A 20,942-nucleotide genomic window follows, 5' to 3' on the forward strand; every position below is an offset into this window, starting at 1 on the left:
AAATTCTGGATACATGTTATCAATGTTTCTCCACTGAGGTGAATCCGCCACGTGTCTTAATTTTCCATCATTTACACGCTCATCTGAATGCCAACGTAATAGTTTTGCCTCTTTTTCGTTTGAAAACAGGCGTTTCAATCTCGGTATGATGGGAAAATACCACAACATTTTAGCTGGTGGACCATTTTTGTCACATCATCATCAACTTCATCGGTTTCTTTTTTACGTCTATACCTCGATGCATTACATCTAAAACATTTATGTTCATTCTCGAACTCATTTCTATACAATATACAATCATTTGGACATGCATGTATTCTTTCAATTTCTAATCCCATAGGACACATCAACTTTTTTGCTCGGTATGTCGAAAGCGGTAACTCATTACCTTCCGGAAGCATGTCGTGCAAAAGCACTAATAAATTTGTGAAACTTTTATCACTCCATCCGTTTTTTGACTTTAAATGAAACAATTTCAACACAGCATTAAGTTTTGAAAATTTTTCACAACCAGGATACAACGGTTTTCCTTCTTCTTCAAAGAGTTGTTGTAATTTTTCTTGATCATCCGCACCAATATTAGTCTCTAAATCATGAAACATTTCATTTAAGTTGTCATTGGGGCCATTAAAATGGTCATTATCGTCATCAATATTTGAATCATTGATCTCCCTATTATCATCATCTAGATTGATTGACGTTGTGCTAGTGTTAGTAAGTGATTCCCCATGCATTGACCAACATGTGTATCTAGGCATAAAACCACGTGTAATCAAATGAAAGTGTATGTCTTTGATATCATTAAATCTTTTTTACAAATTGTACAAGGGCAACAAATCAATCCACTTCCACTATTCAATCGATTTGTTTCGGCAACCCTAAGAAAATTTCGAACGCCATCCGTAAACATCGAGCTTGTACGTGTGGTATGGTACATCCAGTAAGTACGATCCATCTGCAAATTAAAATAAACAAATAAATCATATAATTGCATATATACACATATATGGTGTAAACCAGTGTTTTAAGGCGGTGGTTCCTAACCCACTTTTTGAATATTCTATCTCATATGTATATATTTTAACGAGTTGACTATTTAAGAAAAAATCGACAGCATTTCACCTTAACTCCCCAAGTATGCGTATAACCCGCAAACTCGAAGGAGCTAAGGCGAAATGCTACCGATTTTTTCTTAAACAGCCACCCCGTTAAAATATATACACATCCTAATGAGATAGAATATTCAAAAAGCAGTCACAAAATGGGGACAATCCGAAATTTATCTCTATTAGATAAATTTCGGACGGGTATACTCTAAAGGTTATCTAGATCTAGATGTATATGCATACAATCAATATATAACAACAAATGGAATATGAATAGAATTTCCGTACCTTTAAATTGGTGATAGAATGAAGAGTTTACGAAACTATAATTCTTCAATTTTTAACTACAATTAGCAGCATATAATCAATTAATACATGAATGAAATTAACTAAAAGTAAAAATATATCAACAATTAACGAAACAAAATGAAATTTTCCTACCTTATATGGGTTGTTGAATGAATTTAAAGCTGCAGATTTGAGAAGATACAGCTAACTCAATCAAGCAGACTGTGGCTATGGCTTTGGGAGTAATAGTGTTTCTGAACAACAATAAAATGAAGAGGTTAGAAAAAATATTAAAAGGGAAAGCATATAATGAACGAGCTTAGCACTTTTGTGGCATCACGACTTGCATATACGGGTATCTCAATAAGTAATAATTACTTTTTAACTCATCATTAGACTTTCAAGCTGACCAAAATATACAATATTCTTGCTGGTGATTCTAATAAAAAGAAAAAAATCAGGAAACGACATTAACAAAAACTAAACACATAATTAAAACATGTCACCAAGTTTAAGACGCGGACATTTATTAAAAATCATAATATTAATGGGATCTGAGCTCAAGTCTGATGACTTCAAATCAAAACTCAAATCGTATATCTCGGTTGATTTGAGAGGCTCAAAATGAGGTATCCAAAACAGTACAGTACAACCCGACCCGATCCGAAACCCATTTCAACCCGGACCCGTTCCAACCCGAACCCATCCCGACCCGAACCCGTTTTGACCCGAACATAAACAACCCTTTTTTAGTTGACCCATTCTGACCCGCAACCCAACCCAACCCGACCCAACCCACCCGTTTTGCCGGGTTGACGTTGTTACCTATTAATTTGTTTTAAAATTTGTAGAATGTCTTCTTTCAAAGAATCAACTGGTGAAACTATATGATATTAATAAACCTCATATTGATTTAGATCTGCTGGGAGTTGATCAATCAAGCTACCACAAATCGCGTGGGAGAGCCATTGTTAGGATATCTAACTAAGAAAGAAACAGAGGTAAAGCTTCCCCGACCAACTAGGTTAAGAACAAAACCCCAGCCCTGATACAAATCATATTTTATAAGCTACGTCTGTTAATAGTAGTCATAACTTGATGACAGTTACTTATGAACATAAAGAAAGCTCGCACCCATAACTAAATTAAAGCAACACCTTATGTCGGGCAACGCACGAGGGTTCGAATATCCCTACTTAAGTTAGAAAAAGTAAAGTTTCTCATTAACATATTTTAGTTACAGCTATTAGAAATTGGATCACTTAGCCCCGTATAAACTAAGCCAAAGTTCACTAAAAAACAGTTTCTCTATACGGGTCGAAACGGGTCATTTTAAAATTTGACTGTATACTATGCTGTATATGTCAACACACATACCAAACAGATCATATTATAAGATCAACAACAGCATAATAAAAGATTGACATACATTACATACTGAACCTGATCAGCAAGAAACTAGTAGCAGGAGAGGCAACAGCAGCATCAAGAATTGTATTATAAAAAAAAATAAAAAAAATAAAAACAAACAAACAAACTTGCTCTTATTTCTATTCCCTGACTCCGTTTTCAATGTTTCTCCTGTTGTTACCATTGTTTAGTAAAACATGTACTATAATGGCTTTAATTACATTATAGCATTAAACCTTTTCCACTGCTGTCAAGCAAATAGTGATCTTTGTGATTGATACTACATCCTGAATGTCACAGACGCTAATACAAACAAACAACATGATATTAACAGAAAAATCAGGTTATGAATATTCAAAATCTTGATTGGGAAAACCCTGTTAACGACAATAGATAACGATGTGACTTTGGTGGGCAAGCTCGTTAACAGCTTAACGCCCAGGTCATGCCCCTTGGGGGCGGTGTTTCACGACCATTCTGACTTACTTGGCACCGGGGGGCGCCAGCCCACTACACATGATCTTATGGTGTACTTTCTTATATTTTGAGATTATATCTTTCTTTTTTGTCATTATTTGAGGCACAATCACTTTAACTAAAGTTTCTACAGCAGCAATTAGGGTGGTTTCAGGCAGGGGCGGACCCACGTTGAGTGGGTCGGGGTCCACGGACCCCAATCTTTTTTAAAAAATTAGTAGATTCGGTATATTAATTTTTGTAAGGACCCCATAAAAATATTTAGTTGGACCCCATAGTATCAAAAGCAAAGCTGTTGTGGTGGTTAATCCCTTGTTTGCTAACAAAGAGGTCATGGGTTCAAGTCATGTGTTGTTTTTGTTAAAATACACTTTAAAATGTTAAAATGAATGAAAATTTACTCAATTTATGCCTTTGTGCTTAGACATGTGTTGTTTTGTTATTTATTTATCTTTTTTTAAAGGTTCCAAGCTCAATAAATCACCCTGACCCGACCCAAACGACGGCCGACCCGAAAATTCTATCGTTTGGGTGTAAAAAATCCAAGTATCGAAAAAACTGGACCCCATTGGAAAAAAATCCTGGGTCCGCCACTGGTTTCAGGAATAAATTATAAGTTTATAACTAATTAAACGACACTGCAACGTGCGGTAACATTCTTTAGCTTAAAAAACAATATTTTCTTACGTTTTTTTTAAGATCGTTTCGTTATATATCCAAGTTGGTTTACATTTTGACGTATTTAAGTATGTTTCAGCATAAATCCAAACAAAGATCACCTCTAGGTTTACATATTACTTTCAATCAGCGACTTTATTTACATATTACTTTCAATCAGTGAGCTTCTTTAATGTTTCTAAACCAAACAGCTATGTATATTGAAGTCTTTGTATCAATCAGCGATGTTAATGGATGCATGTGAAACAAACAACGATTTTATTAACATCCTTGTTCAAAACAGCGATGTTATTTGACTTCTTTAATGTATTATGTTCAAACAGCGATGTTCGGGTAAGTATTATTTTCATTCAGCGACTTCCGGGACAAACTGACAAAGGATAAAGCCAAACAAAGCCACAATCACCGTCGAAAGACCCAAACAACACTATACATGCATCATACCAAAGCATCAGTAAAAACTCACCTTTACGCTGGACGACAGAAACTCGCCAAAGTGTGCCGGGAAGATGTAGGTCCCTCTCGGAGGATCGAGAACAAACCTAAACCTTGTTATACTAACCCACTAGCGAGTGCGGAATCCAAGCTAGTAGGCAAACCGGGATGAGACAAGTATAAACACAAACACACAAAGGTTTCACCGATTAACACAACTTGTATTAATGCAAATGAAGGTTCGGTTACAAGCTCAATGTTTACAGAAATGTTCTATAAACTCTCTAAGTGTGTGTGTGAGTTTTGGACAGAATGCTCTCAAGCTTTCGGATGTGTGTGTGTTCTGTCTCACCAGTCTGCTGAAACTCAACACATGTATGGGTATTTATATACCCAGCTCATGATGCCTTAATCGAAGGATCCGATAGATGGTCCGAAGGATCATCTATCGATCACAAGTTGTTCGAATGATCAGCATTGACCTCGAAGGATCATCCTTCGAGGTCTAACAGTCGAACTATATCTTTCGTGCACCTCGAAGGATCAACAGAATCCTTCGAGAAGCTATCCTTCGATCAGAACATCTTTCAATATACAAACTGTTGTCCAAGTCAAACCGGAGGATGGTTGACTTGGTCAACTTACAACACAAATCAGGACATCGTTACATACAGACCGAATACAGACAAAGTACAGACACAAGTGCACCAACAAACTCCCCCTTGGCTGTAGCTTTGTCTTTATCTTCTATAGTTGTAGACTCGTCTCGAACTTCGACGGTCTTGGGTCTTCGAGTTCTCAAAACTCTGATGTCCTTTCAAGTCTTCAAAGTCGGAGGATCTTCAAAGTCTTCACGTCTTGAAAGCAGAGAGTGTATCAACAAACTACCCGTATCATGTAGGAAGTGTGTTGACAAACTCCCCCTTAACATAAGCTCCCCCTTGAGTTATGCTCGTGAAAAGACTTTATCTTTATGAAGTGAGATCCTTGTGGTGTTGATGATGGCCAGCGGCAACTCGATCATCTTCATCTTTTGAGCGCCTTCTCGTCGTGTCTTCATTCCAATGCTTGTCATCGACCATGTTCTCCTAGCCTTTAGAATCTGCACATGCAAGAAATCTAAACGCGTAATGAGAACAACTGCTTGGAATATAGTATAAACAAATGACACACGAATGACCATGGCACAATCAAACACCGTCCGACAGTTTGAAAGTTTAATAAATTTGTCAATTTTAGTTTAACTTTCAAAACTTGCAAAATTTCGACCGTTTATGAAGATTTAGTCATTTCGGTTTTCGTTCAGGTTTCAGGCAACGAAGACTCGAGCTCCAACATCGTACGATCGAAAATAAAGTAGAAAGAAAATCTTTTTGGTATTTTTGAATTTTTCAAATGTAAAGACTGAAAGCAGTAAATAAATATATACAGACATTCTTTTTGCGAGTTTCGAGGGTAAGAGAATCATATCAGTGTACGGTCATGCCAAAACACTCTTGTTGTTCAGTTAGTTAACATTAAGATAAACATTCTATAACAATTATCGGTATTGTTGTCCACTTAAGCTCAACTTATCAGATGTAATCATGGCGAGGGGATACATTAAGGTATGATTTATACTTACCGACCGGTGTTCATCCACATCACGACACATTCCCGTATCAAGGTATGCACGAGAGTTCATCTTACCGGTGAGTATACCGATTATCATCTGTTTGTCCGTATAAAATGTGAGATACTCACTTATTTTGAATTGAAAACAAGCCCTATGTGATATAATCACTTATTGATGAGGAACTTGATTTTCGTATGCATGAGGGCACAGGTGCAAGTCCGTGAACAGGTCAGTACTTCCGTACAGCAGAGAGACGAACTTGACACCCGGAAAAATGTGATATTTTATCACTTATTTGATTTGGACATGTGATTGTTTATCACTTATTGAGGTCGAATGCAGTATGCAATATGTACACGTATGTATAGTATCATGGAAGATCTAGACTTGCATCCCCGTTATTTTTCGGTAAAAGATACAACCATGATACCCAGATGATAAGCAGCATAAAGACCGAATATCTCAGAACCTCGGCAATCTATCAAACGAAATTTCGGTACTAAGACCATATGCCAATGAATGGTTCCCACCTGGTCTTCAGTCGATTAAGATTTATATCACCCTGCACACTTTAACATGATTGTGAGCCTACCGATACATCTTATATAGAGCTGCTTATCGTTTTGCATTTAAGGTTTAAAGAGGTTTGGATAGACCACTGATGTACTATCATTTTCTCTTTTGCTCGCCAGGAAACTCATTTTTGTTTTTCTATTGTTTTTGTGTTTTTGAAATTTTTCGATGTTTTTGGATTTTCAGATTTTTGGATTTACTCCCCCTAAAATCAATAAACTAAGACAAATTGAAAACACACAAAGATATTTACAAAAATGATCTTCCGATGTTGGTTTTACTCTTGCTTGACCTTAATGCCGTTTACCAATAATAAGAAATCAAATCTAGATTTGTCAAAAGCTTTGGTAAATAAGTCGGCACGTTGGTCATCGGTGTGGACCTTAACAACATCGATTAGCCTTTTCTCAAAGCAATCACGTATGAAGTGATATTTGATTTCGATGTGTTTGGTCTTTGAATGCTGCACAGGATTTTTAGTGATATCTAAAGCAGCAGAATTATCAACGTAAATAGGAGTAGTTAGGAATTCAAAACCGTAGTCCCGCATCTGTTGTTGGATCCAAAGAACTTGGGAGCAACAACTTGAGGCAGCAATGTATTCAGCTTCGCATGTTGATGTAGCTACACACGTCTGCTTCTTGCACTGCCATGTGACTAGGCGATTTCCTAAGAACTGACATCCAGCCGTTGTGGATTTACCGTCGATTTTGCATCCGCCAAAATCAGAATCACTGAAAGCTACCAATTCAAAGTTATTATCCCTAGGGTACCACAGACCGGTGTCAGGGTACGCCTTCAAATAACGAAAAATCCTTTTAACAGCAGCAAGATGTGAGGCCTTCGGGTTAACTTGATATCTAGCAAGCAGGCACGTTGGGTACATTATGTCTGGCCTTGATGCTGTGAGGTACATGAGAGATCCGATCATGGCGCGATAGATAGAAGGGCTAACAGCTTCTCCCTTCAAGTCTGGAGTAATTCCGTGATTAGTTGGCAATGGGGTACCAATGGGCGTTGCATCAGACATCTGGAACCGGCTCAAGATGTCACCAACATATTTAGTCTGATGGATGAATATCCCAGACTCCGTTTGTTGTACTTGTAGGCCCAAGAAGAAAGTCATTTCCCCCATAGCACTCATCTCGAATTTATCCTGCATAATGCGCTCGAATTCCCTACACAAGACATCATTAGTAGAACCAAAAATCATCAACGTATACCTGTACCAGAAGAAGATCTCCATCTTGTTCCTTGATGAAAAGAGTACAGTCGATAAGACCTCTACGAAAACCGTTCTCCAGCAGATAGTGAGATAAGGTTGCATACCAAGCTCGCGGTGCTTGATGAAGACCATAAAGAGCTTTGTTTAGCAACCAAACCCGATCGGGATGGATAGGATCTTCAAAACCTGGAGGCTGTTCGACGTACACCTCTTCTTCAACCACACCATGTAAGAATGCACTTTTCACGTCCATCTGATAAACCTTGAATCCTTTGAAGGACGCATAGGCTAGAAAGATTCGAATTGCTTCGAGACGTGCCACTGGTGCATAGACTTCGTTGTAGTCGATCCCTTCAATCTGACGAAAACCCTGAACGACTAAACGTGCTTTGTTTCGGATAACAACTCCGCGGTCATCATTTTTGCATTTAAACACCCAACGGGTACCAATCTTCTTGTATCCAGCAGGTTTCTCTACGAGTTTCCAGACACCCAGCTTCTGGAACTGTTGCAGTTCTTCCTGCATTGCTTCAACCCAAGCGTTATCTTTCAAGGCTTCTTTCCATGTTCTTGGTTCTTCCTGTGAGACATAACACGCGAAGGACCAGTCGTTTTGTTGCCCGGATTCTCGAATAGCAGCATACAAGCCTGCATTGTTGTTGTTTCGCAACATGTTTCTTGTTTGAACGCCACTTTGCACATTTCCAATGATGTTTTGTTGAGGATGGGTATTATGAATCCTTGTTTCTGGATTATCTGGAACTGGAACATTTATACCCAGATTGTTGAGGTTAAGATCAACAACCAATTCAAGGCCCGGAATTGACGAAGAGGATGATGCAGTAGCCTCAGCTGTTCTATGAGCATCCACTGGAGGAGTACCCTCTGAAGTACCATGAACTGCTGCTGAAGGAGCTTCCTGATCTGCATCTAGAAATTCATCATCCTCTGAAGATTCGTTCAATTCGTTTGCATCATGAAAATCCTCATTGTTGAGAGTATTGTTGTTCACCGAAGAAGATGGTTCTTGATTCACAAGAATTGGACGAACCACCGGTGAAACTGTTGCATTGTCACTCTCGAAAAACATCCTAGCCGCAGCATTTTCTTCAACGGCTTCAACATTGATCGAATTGAAGAAGTCATCATACTCAAACATCAAAGGTTGACCCGGATTTTTGACTGGCAAGGTGTGCCTTTGTACTCTGACCTCAGACCATTCCTCGACCCTTTTAGTCTCTAGATTCCAGACTCGTAAGTTAGGGGTGGCATACCCAAGAAAGTATCCATCAATTGCTCTTGCCCCAAACTTTCCATTAGGATCGATGATTGTGCATGGAGCTCCAAACGGTTCTAGATAAGACAAATCTGGTTTCCGTTTTTGAAGAAGCTCAAAGCAGGTCTTGTTGTGCCTTTTGACTGTAAGGACTCTGTTCAATGTGTAACATGCAGAGGCCACAGCTTCAGTCCAGAATGGAATGGGCAACTGTGACTCTATCAACATTGTCCTAGCAGTCTCGATCAATGTGCGGTTCTTACGTTCAGCGACACCATTCTGTTGAGGAGTATAAGCTGCACTAAACTCATGAAGAATACCCTTTGAAGTGCAGAACTCCGCCATGGAATGATTTTTAAATTCAGTACCATTGTCGCTACGTATCCGCCTAACCTTCAACTTATACAAATTCTCAATCTGAATGATCAAGTTTTTGATGATGCCAAAGGTTTCACTCTTGTGTGCCATGAACGCAACCCAAGAAAATCTTGAATAATCATCAGTAACCACGAGGCAGTATTGGTCACCCCGAATACTCTTGTGCTTGACAGGACCGAACAAATCCATGTGCAAACGTTCAAGAGGAACTGCCACTGTGTTGATCTTCTTTGTAGGGTGCTTCTTCTTTGTTTGTTTTCCTTTCTGGCACGAAACACAGACGTCTTGAAGATGGAAATTTTTTGAGGGGAACACCATTCACCAATTCATTTGAAACCAAATGATTCATTTTGCGTAAGTGAATGTGACCCATTCGTCTGTGCCAAGAGATAGTGTCTTTTTCTGTGGCTTTTGAAACGAAACAAGTTGCTTGTGCAGACGTAGTAATAGCCTGGCTCATGTCAAGGACGTACAAATCATTTATCCTTGGAGCCGACAAGAGAATCCATTCTTTTGGAATTTTGAAGCCGGGTTTCAGCACATAACATCCATTAGCATCAAAGTGTACTGAGAACTGCTTGTCACAGATTTGAGAAACACTAAGAAGATTGTGATCAAGTTGTTGCACAAAGTTGATCTTGTCAAAGCTGACAATCCCGTTAGATATCATTCCTTCACCCGTAATGTATCCACCTTTATCTCCAGCAAAAGCAACATAACCTCCTCTAATAGATTTAACGTCGTAGAGAAGCTTCATGTCGCCTGTCATGTGCCTGGATGCCCCACTATCTACAATCCAATGACTACTGATAGTTCCTCCTGAAGCACCCTGCACATGAACTCAAATGAATTAGTTGGAGATGGGGACCCAAGCCATTGTGGTCTTGGGTCTTCCATTTTCATCAATGACAATAACTTCTTGTCTTTGATGGTTGGTGAATTGTGATGGTCCCCCTGATTCAGTAACCGATTTAGGTTTCCATGTCTGTTTTGTTTTACCAGTATCTTTCTTTAAAATTTTAACTTCTTGATTGTTTGAAATTGTAGAAGTTTCTGGTTTTACAGCAACAGATTGTTTTTGAACCACATCAGTTTTAATTGCTTTTTCAATTTTCTTGACCTGTTGCCTTTTCTGTTTCTTTTCCCTTTCTTTCACAAGTCGGGGATCTTGTTTTGTGGAAACAGTTGGCTTATGGTCAGTTTTGCCACGGGGATCATCAACCTTTCCTTTTTGTTTATGAAGATATGGACAATTACGAATAATATGTCCAATGGTTCCACATTCAAAACATGATCTTCGTTCTACAAACCCCGAAGAATCATGTGATCGTCTAGCCGATGAAGTTGAACTTTGTGAACCCGAGGTACTAGGTTTTGAACTGCTTGGTTCATTTCTTTTCTCGACAATAGCTTTCTTGACAAAATCTAAGTTAGATTGATTTTCAAACTTTTCAATTTTGTCCGTTCCCGTCGATTTCACAAAGTTAACCTTTTTCTTCTTCTTTTGGTTCGGCTTCTTGTTAGCTTGAGCCGGTGTTTTACCTTTGGGTTTGGTGTGATTTTGCTGTGTTGGCACTGTTGGTAATTTCTTGTTACCAAATTGTTTTCGAATTTCAGCCTTTGGAATAGGAGGACACTGTGTAACTGTAACTTTAGGTCCTGCCTTTCCCAAGAACTTACTCGTCGAATTCTCAAAGACTTTGCAGATTAAGGATTGATTAACATTCTTAATGGGAAAATCTTTGTCTGAGTAAATTTTATCATCACCAACTAGAGTGTACAGCAAATTCACACTCTCCGGCTCTTCTGCAGATGAGGACTCAGTTGCAATAGTCTTAGCGGGTTGTACAGGGGGATCACATAGAATGTGATTCTCAAGAGGTATGTCCTCATTTTTGACTACCGCATCAGACTTTGCTGGGACAGTATCATCAGATTCATCATCAGACGAATCAGCATCCTCAATCACAACTGGAGGATCTTGATTCTGTTCAGCACTCACAAATGTATCTGCTGACACATCTGAATCTGAGGATACTTCCTTTTGGTATCCGAGTCCTGCAGCAAACTCCTTAACATCTAGAGGAACAGATGGTTCAAAGAACACCCTGTCATCTTCATCAGGCATGGCATCATAATTATGTCTCACTGGTGGTGGACACTTCTTGTAGCCTATGCATGTGACATCTCTCTTTTCCTTCTGAACATCAATGATGTGATCTAACACATAGCTAGAACTCAAATAACTGTCTAGCTTGAGTTGGATCGCATCACTTTCGGTTTTCACACAAGCCATCTCTTTTTGCATTGTTTCAAGACGAGAGATATACAAATTAATGTCCGTCTGTTTTCTTGAAACCATTTTTGTCAATTCAGTTTTATCTTTCTTTAATGTTTCAATCATTGACTTAAATTCTTTTTCATGGTTTTCATGAAACATGTTGGCTTCTGTGCATTTTGAGAGATCCACAGTCAATTTCTGATTGTGGAGAAAGGTCACATCATATTTTTCTTGCAAAGCGTCATGCTTACTTTGCAAGTCACTCAAATTCTCATTCACAGTAGTATGTTTGTCTTGCAAGTCAAACAAACTAGCTTGTAAAGCATCATGTTTGCCTTGCAACTCAGACATACTTTTCTCAAGATCAGCACATCTAGCATGCAACCTAGCACATTCATCACAATTAACAGCAGTGGGTTCATCGACACATACCTGACTTGATGAACCTTCGACATTAGCCATAAAGGCTGAATGGAGAGAAGATGAAGTATAAGCAGCTTGATCCACCAGAATAGATCTTCTTTGAGTTTCTGCTGCAGCTTCCTCCAAAAGTTCATCAATATCTGCATCGATTGCTGCATTTGATGTCTCACCCATATAATCATCACCAGAATTGGATGATTCTTCATCAGCACTCCTGCTATAACCAGAAGAGTCTTCATCTTCAGACGATTCACCACCACTGGCAGAAGATTCTCTACCACTGGTGTGAACTAACTCTTTCACAATTTGAGCAAAACATGCTGTTCCATCAGGAGCATCACCACCCAACTGGATTGACCAGTCACAACCTTCATCCACCTGAACTGCAAGTGCTCGGTTGGTTTGGTTATTTGCAGGCACCAATGAACGCTCAGTGTTTCTGTTCTGATTCTGCTGGTTGCCTCGGTTTCTGAAGGGATTTTGATTCCCGTGCTGTGCTGGCTTTGTACATTCCCTTTTAAAGTGGCCCCGTTCACCACAGTTGAAGCACTTAACAGCCTGCTTATCGAACCCATACTTGGTGTCTCGCTTACTTTCCAAGCTGGTTCTGCCAGTACTTTCCATCCAATCCTTTGCTCTTCTCACAGCACTCGCAAAGGCCCACTTGATATCCATCAAGTCCATCTCTTCCTTATCAATCTGCCTGTAATCTTCTTGTGTCAGATTAATGTTTCCAATCTGACCTTCTATCAACCCACAGTACGCGCTCACTACAGTGTTAAGTAGCTCCATGTGTTCCTTAGCTACTTCTACACTGACTTTAGAGAAGCTTGAAGTGTCAAGCTGTACTGTATTTGGCTTTGATTGTTGACCTGCAGCAGATGATGTTCCTCCATAACACGCATATTGTGGTTGTTGAGCAGGAGGAGGAGGAGGTGGTTGTATTGGATTTCCATACAGATCTGTGGTTGGAGGCGGCTTTACAGGAACTTGCACTGGATTGCCATACATATCCGTGCTTGTGACAAACGCCGTTTGAAGTGGAGCATGTGAACCGGCTTTTGCAGATGAAGAAGTGGAGGTGCCATAATACATCTCTGGATTCTGTGGCACTGCAACTCTCTTTGCCTTCAACGTTTCTTCCTGATCCTTGTTCTCCAGAAGCTGCACGAAATCGTTGATATTTGTAGTTTTCAACGTTCCGTTGTACTTCAAGATTTCCAGGAAGTTATTCCATTGAGGAGGCAATGCATCAGCAAACTTCTTTACCACCTCTGTTGGAGTCGTTGTGACTTCAAAGTTGGTCAGCTCAGTAAGTAGATGATAGAAACGGCTTGTCATATCTCCCAAGGACTCCTTATCCATACATGTGAAGCCATCGAATTCTTTCTTCAGTAGATCTCGTCGTAGTTGACGTGTGGCTTCATTACCTACTCCTCTTGTCTTCAATGCATCCCACAGCTTCTTCGTAGTCTTGAAACTGACGAACTGATGATAAATATCCTTGCTCAGTGCTTGAGTGAGAATAGCGTATGCTTTCTTTTCTAAGTCATACGTCTTCTTTTGATCATCAGGAAGATCGGCAAAAGTAGCTGTCGAAGAAGCAGCAACCTCGATAGTTTGATCGAATTCCGTAGTGAACCGCAACCACAACTCTGTATTTTGACCAAGAATGTATGTATGGAAACGATCAACCCATCCCGGATATTCATTAAGATGCATCAACTTTGGAGGCCTGTTCAAACTTCCGGTTTCACTTTCGCTTAGTAGAAGACTTTGAATACTCGGAGTTTGATTTGAAACAAACGCCCATTGACCAGCTGGAGTGGCATTTGTTTGTGAGGATGTAGATACCGGAGATTCGGCCCATGATGGAGATTGACTGGTATTCATGTATTTTCCACTGTCTGGAGCCGGATTTCCCCACCAACTCGGATTCATCTTTAACAAGAAAAATAAATTCTATGTCCAAGTCACGAAAGATGATGAGCACACAGTCGAAGGACCCTAGTTCGAAAGATCTTAAAAGAAAACAGAAACTTGTTAGCAATAAACAGACCACACTTCGAAAGATCAAATCTTGTTCGAAGGATCAACAGTGCTCGAAAGATCACTGTTGAATCTCGAACAATGATTTCGAAAGATTCAAGAACTCGAAGGATTCCCCTTTGAAAGATCCTTATCTTTCGAGTTAAATCCTTATCTTTCGAACAACAGATCTCGAAAGATTCACCAATACGAAAAATCCTTATCTTTCGGACACTTGTCTTTCGAAAAGATTCCTTTCTCGAAGGATATGATTCAAACTTTGAAAGATGAATCGAAGGATAATAATCTTTCGACCCTTTCTTGATCGAAAGATGATCTTTCGATATCGAAAGATATCCTTCGAGACTTCTGACACAAACTGATCTGATGTGAAAGGTTGGTGAAAAGGTGACAGGATGGTAAGTCAACTTTCGGCAAGATGGTATGTGCAGGCTGTCCTTTCACCACCAACTTTGAAAATTTGCCAAAAATGAAAAACCTTATCTTAACCACAGTCACCGGAATTTTTAACTGGAGCTTTCGCCGGAAAACACAAAGTTACTCAAAAACAAGTTTTCAAGTTACCCAACCCAACCTTGAGCACTCCCGAAGGTTTAGGAACCGTTTTTCAGTTTAAACAAGCAAGAAAACCACCAAAAACGGGTGCTAAACCAAGTGTCCAAACACACCAAACACTTGAACAAACCCGGTTTTAAACAAGGTAAAGAGCGAGGCTCTGATACCACTTGTAGGTCCCTCTCGGAGGATCGAGAACAAACCTAAACCTTGTTATACTAACCCACTAGCGAGTGCGGAATCCAAGCTAGTAGGCAAACCGGGATGAGACAAGTATAAACACAAACACACAAAGGTTTCACCGATTAACACAACTTGTATTAATGCAAATGAAGGTTCGGTTACAAGCTCAATGTTTACAGAAATGTTCTATAAACTCTCTAAGTGTGTGTGTGAGTTTTGGACAGAATGCTCTCAAGCTTTCGGATGTGTGTGTGTTCTGTCTCACCAGTCTGCTGAAACTCAACACATGTATGGGTATTTATATACCCAGCTCATGATGCCTTAATCGAAGGATCCGATAGATGGTCCGAAGGATCATCTATCGATCACAAGTTGTTCGAATGATCAGCATTGACCTCGAAGGATCATCCTTCGAGGTCTAACAGTCGAACTATATCTTTCGTGCACCTCGAAGGATCAACAGAATCCTTCGAGAAGCTATCCTTCGATCAGAACATCTTTCAATATACAAACTGTTGTCCAAGTCAAACCGGAGGATGGTTGACTTGGTCAACTTACAACACAAATCAGGACATCGTTACATACAGACCGAATACAGACAAAGTACAGACACAAGTGCACCAACAGAAGAACGGAAAATCAAAGGCAGCGCCTTTGGAAGATGCTTAGGAAGATAAACCCTACATCTAAAAAGATATAACCGTCCCAGAATAAAAAGACCAGACCGCTCCAAAATATTCTTTGAACCGTCCCATAAACTCATTTTTGTACTAGGGATGTATATGATTTATTTGATCGGGTTTTAGTTCAGTTTTGTTAAAGATGGTTAGTAATATTGTATTTACTGTTTATTTGTGTTTATCCCCACAAGTCCAAATTACATTTTCTCTAGGGTTTCTTGTATATATTAATGGTTTCTTCCGTTGTATTTGATTCAGTTAATATATTGTTCATCAAAATAAGTATTCAAAGCATCAATTATAGAGACTTTATACGGAGGAAGAGTTTGTGTAGCTTTTTCCTCTTTGTTTGTGTAGCTTTTTCCTCTTTTATTTTCCTCTACGATTTTTTAACTGGCATAACTTTTTTTCATAAGTTAAAATGTTTTAAGAAAATTACACCAAATTAAAAAGAATAAATTGATCTTTAATTTGCTGTAATTAAAAAAATATTATTGTATGAAAAAAAGTTAAGAGCGTTTAAAAATCATGGAGAAAATAACAGAGGAAAAGGCTACACATAGAGACTTCACATGGTCCCTAGCCGTATTGGTTAAAGGTTGGAAGCTTCATGAGTGAAGTCTCTACACGGACGCTTCCTCCATGTGAAGTCCCTATGTGTACTTTTTATATGATAATATTTAAAAAAATATATTATCCTATGAAGATAAAAAAGTTATGCATGTTTAAAAATTGTAGGGAAAATAAAAAAGAAAAAAGCTACACATACTCTTCCTTCATATGAACTTTCTATGTTTAGACACTTTGAATGTTTATTTTGATGATTTTCCGTAAGTCAACGTCTATATTGATGATTTTTCCTAATTCTAATAAAACTTTGCAATGATGGATTCACACAAGGCAAAAGTATCCAACCATGTTGACCTAACAATCCGTAGCCGAATATGAACACAGATGGCTTCTTAACGAAAATGGATTCATACATGATCAATGGTAAATGATCAACAAAAACCAAATATTGATGATTAACCAATCTTCTCTTGAAAAAGTAGAAGTTAAATGCAAAGACTAATCACATGAACACTGCTCGAATTATACACTAGCAAAATAAGAAACATACTTTCAAGGCTTTAGCCTGGTTCATAAAAGAAATTGAACACATTTGCATATCTAAAATCTACACCCGGTTGTCAAAAAACATTTACGAAATTAACACTAAGTAAATCGAATACTGTCAATCTCTCACTACACGATTCATTAAAACTAATAAACCAGTTGTCGGTCCTGATGCGTATCGACGGAAGAATGTGATTTCTTGTTTGGGATGCCGTAGCGAGTGCGGAATCCAAGCTACGATACAAACCGAGCGAGAGAATGTTTTACACAATAAAGATTCACCGTTTAACGATTCCGTGTATTCGATTCGACAGAGTTTCGGTACAGATTACACACATACAAAGCTTTCCGTCAACTCGCTGTCTCTACACTCTCTCTCTAGCTCAGTTAAGCTCATGTCGGAAAGAAGTAAACGACATGTCGTAGTGTAGGGGCTAAATGTGTAACTTGGTGTTCTATATAAACACTCTTCTTTGTAACCCTAATTCTTGTTTGATACAATTTCAATACAATTCAAACCATTACAAAGATTATTCCCTATACCAGATGGTATGAGAGCAGTGTTTCTGATTCTTGAAACCATTTGCTCATCATCTACAATATCCAACCTCAAATCAGAAAAACCTAACAATCGAATCAAAACCCCGAAAAATCGAACCAATCCAATCGAAACAACATCAGCTGGGATACTTACCGCCGTGATACTGCCGCAGCCCGCTGATAATCGGCAAATCAGTTTCTCGTCTTCGTTGCAACCAACCGCCGCAATCAACCAAACCCCTCAACTCAGATCTTCATTCAATCGGGTCTAAACAACAGCGAGTCACCGCCGCTCCAAACCAGTTTCCGACAAATCCGCACCAAACCCTAGAAATCCCATCAAATCCGCTGAACTCTAGCCGCACAAACTCTAAACTTCCAGCAAGTAATTATGCTGCTTCTCGGGCCAAACAAAGCAGTCAAACCCTAGCCAAACAAATCTTAAACGCGAGTTCAAGTTGCCCAGCGTATTTGATAAATACGCTGGTAAGATAACCTCGGTATCTAGCATTGTTACTCCAACCCTCAACCGTTGAATTCGAAAAAAACCCTAATTTGCCTCTTCTGTTACCTTATTCCGCTGATTGAATTGTAAGAGAGGAATTGGTGTGTGTGAATTAGATTGTGAAATTAAGTATGTGTGTAAGTATATGGGTATGAGAAAAAACACAGGGAAGTGGGTGTGATTGAGCCGTGTGAAGAAGAACTTTGATCTCAGTGTATGTGTGTGAAAGTGGGGTTGGGTTGGCTTCTGAAGAAGAAGTTTTTTCTTTTCTTGTTCGGTGTTGGTTTTGGAATTGATGTTGCTCTGTCTTTTGGTGTGAGGGTTTGTTTTGTGAAATTTTAGAGAAATTTGTGGCTTGTTGCTTTTCTACTCCAAGTCACTTCCGTTGTAGGTTGCCGGCGTATTTGGGCAACCTTAGGATTATTATCTACGGTTTATGGCGTATTTGATACATCTTCGACGACTTAAATCTTGAACGCGAGTTCAAATGTCCAGCATATTTATTAAATACGCCGGTCATCTGTTTTACCCGTAACGACATCGAAAAAAACATATCTATCACATTCCTTGTCAGAAAAGTGAATATGGCAATCAATCATGGAAAAAACAGTTCTTGGATATTTGATTCTGGTGCCACTGACACCATGACATTTGAACCTTTGGAAATACGTTCAATGACCAAACCTAAAAAAACTCAAATCCATACAGCAAACAATGGAACGATGCAAGTGAAAGGAGGAGGAGTAATTGAGATTTCACCAACTATGAAATTATCAAATTGCCTCTATATTCTGTCATTATCACACAAACTGTTGTCCATTAGTCATATTACAAAGGAATTAAATTGCACGGTACTAATGCATCCTACTTTCTGCCTCCTACAGGATATCAGGACGGGTGTGATTATTGGACTTGGTACTGAGCGCCAAGGATTGTACTACATGGATGAAGTGGCTCAACATGGTACTTTGATGTTGGCACATGGAACTGAAAATGGGAAGCCTGGCTCTGGCATAGACGTTTGAGACACCCATCCACTGGTTATTCGCGTCTTTTGTTTCCAAAACTCTTCCCTTCGAATGGTAAAATAGATTGTGAAACCTGTTTTCGTGCCAAAAGCCATCAACAACCATTTAAACCTAGCAACACGAAAGTTGATTTACCTTTTTCCCTAATCCATTCTGATGTGTGGGGTCCTGCTCCTGTTATGGGGGGCAAGGTTTTCGGTACTTTCTACTATTCGTGGATGATTGCACTCGCATGACATGGGTATATTTTTTAAAATACAAAGCCGAAGTTTATGAGAAATTTACAATGTTTTACGCTATGATTCACACACAGTTCAAAAGGGAAATCATAATCCTTGGATCCGATAATGGGGGGGGGGGATTTGTCAATACATCCATGAAACAATTCTTTATAACCAAATGATTAATTCTTCAAACCTCTTGTTTTCATACCCCTGAACAAAACGGTGTTTCCCAACGGAAAAACGTATTATTCTTGAAATGACTCGAGCTCTTCTAATTGAATCTCACGTACCAACATCTTTCTGGCCGGAGGCGGTTGCAGTCTCTGTGTATCACCTAAATCGGCTTCCTGCCAAAGCTCTTAAGTTTAAGACTCCCTTAGATTGTCTATCTAAGTCTGCTAGTATTCCCCATCCTCTTACACTTGAACCTCGAATCTTCGGGTGTACAGCATTTGTCCACATACCCAAAACCAACAGAAACAAGCTTGGCCCATGTGCTGAGAAATGCGTATTTGTCGGCTATGGGATCGACCAAATAGGCCACCGGTGTTATAATCCAAAAACTCGTCAAATGTTCACCACAATGAATTGTGACTTTCTTGAAACAAAATACTTTTGTAACACCCAACTCAGTGGTTAGGGGGAGAATGAATGTATAGACACTCTGAGTTGGCTAACTCAACTTCCATCATCTGAAGAAGTAACAACAGAATACCATCACAGTACTTCGAGTTAGTCACCTTCAAACACGGCCACACAATCTGCGAAGCACAGTACCAGTGAAGAAAGTCCATCCAACGTGATACCCGAGGTAAGAAACACTGAGAACTCTGAATGTACTACGGCTTATAACTATGAGACAACAGGGGAATACATGGAACCGACAACAACAGAACCTACAGAACATGTTGAACCAGATGTTGAACATGTGGACCAGATGTTGAACAGGTTGAACCAGTTGTTGAACATGTTGAACCAGGTGCAGCAGAGACAACAGGAAGATACTCTCTCCCTCCAAGAGAAAATAGAGGAGTTCCTCCTAAGAGATACACTCCAGAAAAGGTGGCTCCAAGGTCTAGGTATCCAGTGGCAAACATTGCCACTGGAAATTTGTCTAAGGTGGCTCCAAAGCATTTGCCATTGCCTTGTGCTCTGAACAAATGCCATCTACAACACAAGAAGCCTTGAAGTCAAAAGAGTGGAAAAAGGCCATGGAGACCGAAATGGAAGTACTCAAGAAGAATAACACATGGGAGAAATGCACCCTTCCACCAGGAAAAAAACCAGTGGGATGTCGGTGGGTGTTTTCAGTCAAACACAGGCCTGATGGCACGATTGAAAGATACAAAGCATGGCTGGTTGCAAAGGGTTATACTCAGACTGATGGAATTGACTACTCTGAAACCATCTCCCTGTAACAACCCGCACCTTCGTGCGTTGTTACTACTCGTTACACTCATTACGCCTAGCACCAGAGATTCTGATCATAATGTAACGATATCAGATACACCGCTATATCGAAGTATAATCGAATAATTACACATATTCTATCGCTATTATAAGCTATTTTTCATAAATAATAACACTCACGATGATGTTGAGTGAGGGCTTAATCTACCCTCCTCGATAGCCGTGAGGTGTCAAAACGTAAACAATTAACGCTAACAAGGACTTTCGGGTGAGTACCATGCCTCCAGCCATCGTGACGATGATGGCAATACGAGCAAGTAGTGCCCCGATAATCCTTGTGGCACATCACATCAAAGAACGCACTCGAAGGCACGCGTAACTCGATCATCGCACCGAATCTTGATTATATAAATACGTATATACGACCCTTTTGTGATTAATTATAATAAATAAATAATAATAATATAAATATATGAAAATGTGGCCC

The 20,942-nt window shown here is 39.4% G+C and overlaps 1 long non-coding RNA gene across 1 annotated transcript; it reads right to left on the reverse strand.

Annotated features, from left to right (window-relative positions):
• Positions 1-817: 817 nt before the first annotated feature.
• Positions 818-4,466, reverse strand: LOC110935138. Its single transcript, XR_002588897.2, has 4 exons — positions 4,426-4,466; positions 1,548-1,648; positions 1,395-1,450; positions 818-955 (listed from the first exon to the last, which is right to left on the reverse strand). It is a non-coding gene; the product is annotated as an uncharacterized LOC110935138 (long non-coding RNA).
• Positions 4,467-20,942: the final 16,476 nt, after the last annotated feature.

Source organism: Helianthus annuus, chromosome 15 (assembly GCF_002127325.2).
Source record: "Helianthus annuus cultivar XRQ/B chromosome 15, HanXRQr2.0-SUNRISE, whole genome shotgun sequence".
Classification (NCBI taxonomy): domain Eukaryota; kingdom Viridiplantae; phylum Streptophyta; class Magnoliopsida; order Asterales; family Asteraceae; genus Helianthus; species Helianthus annuus.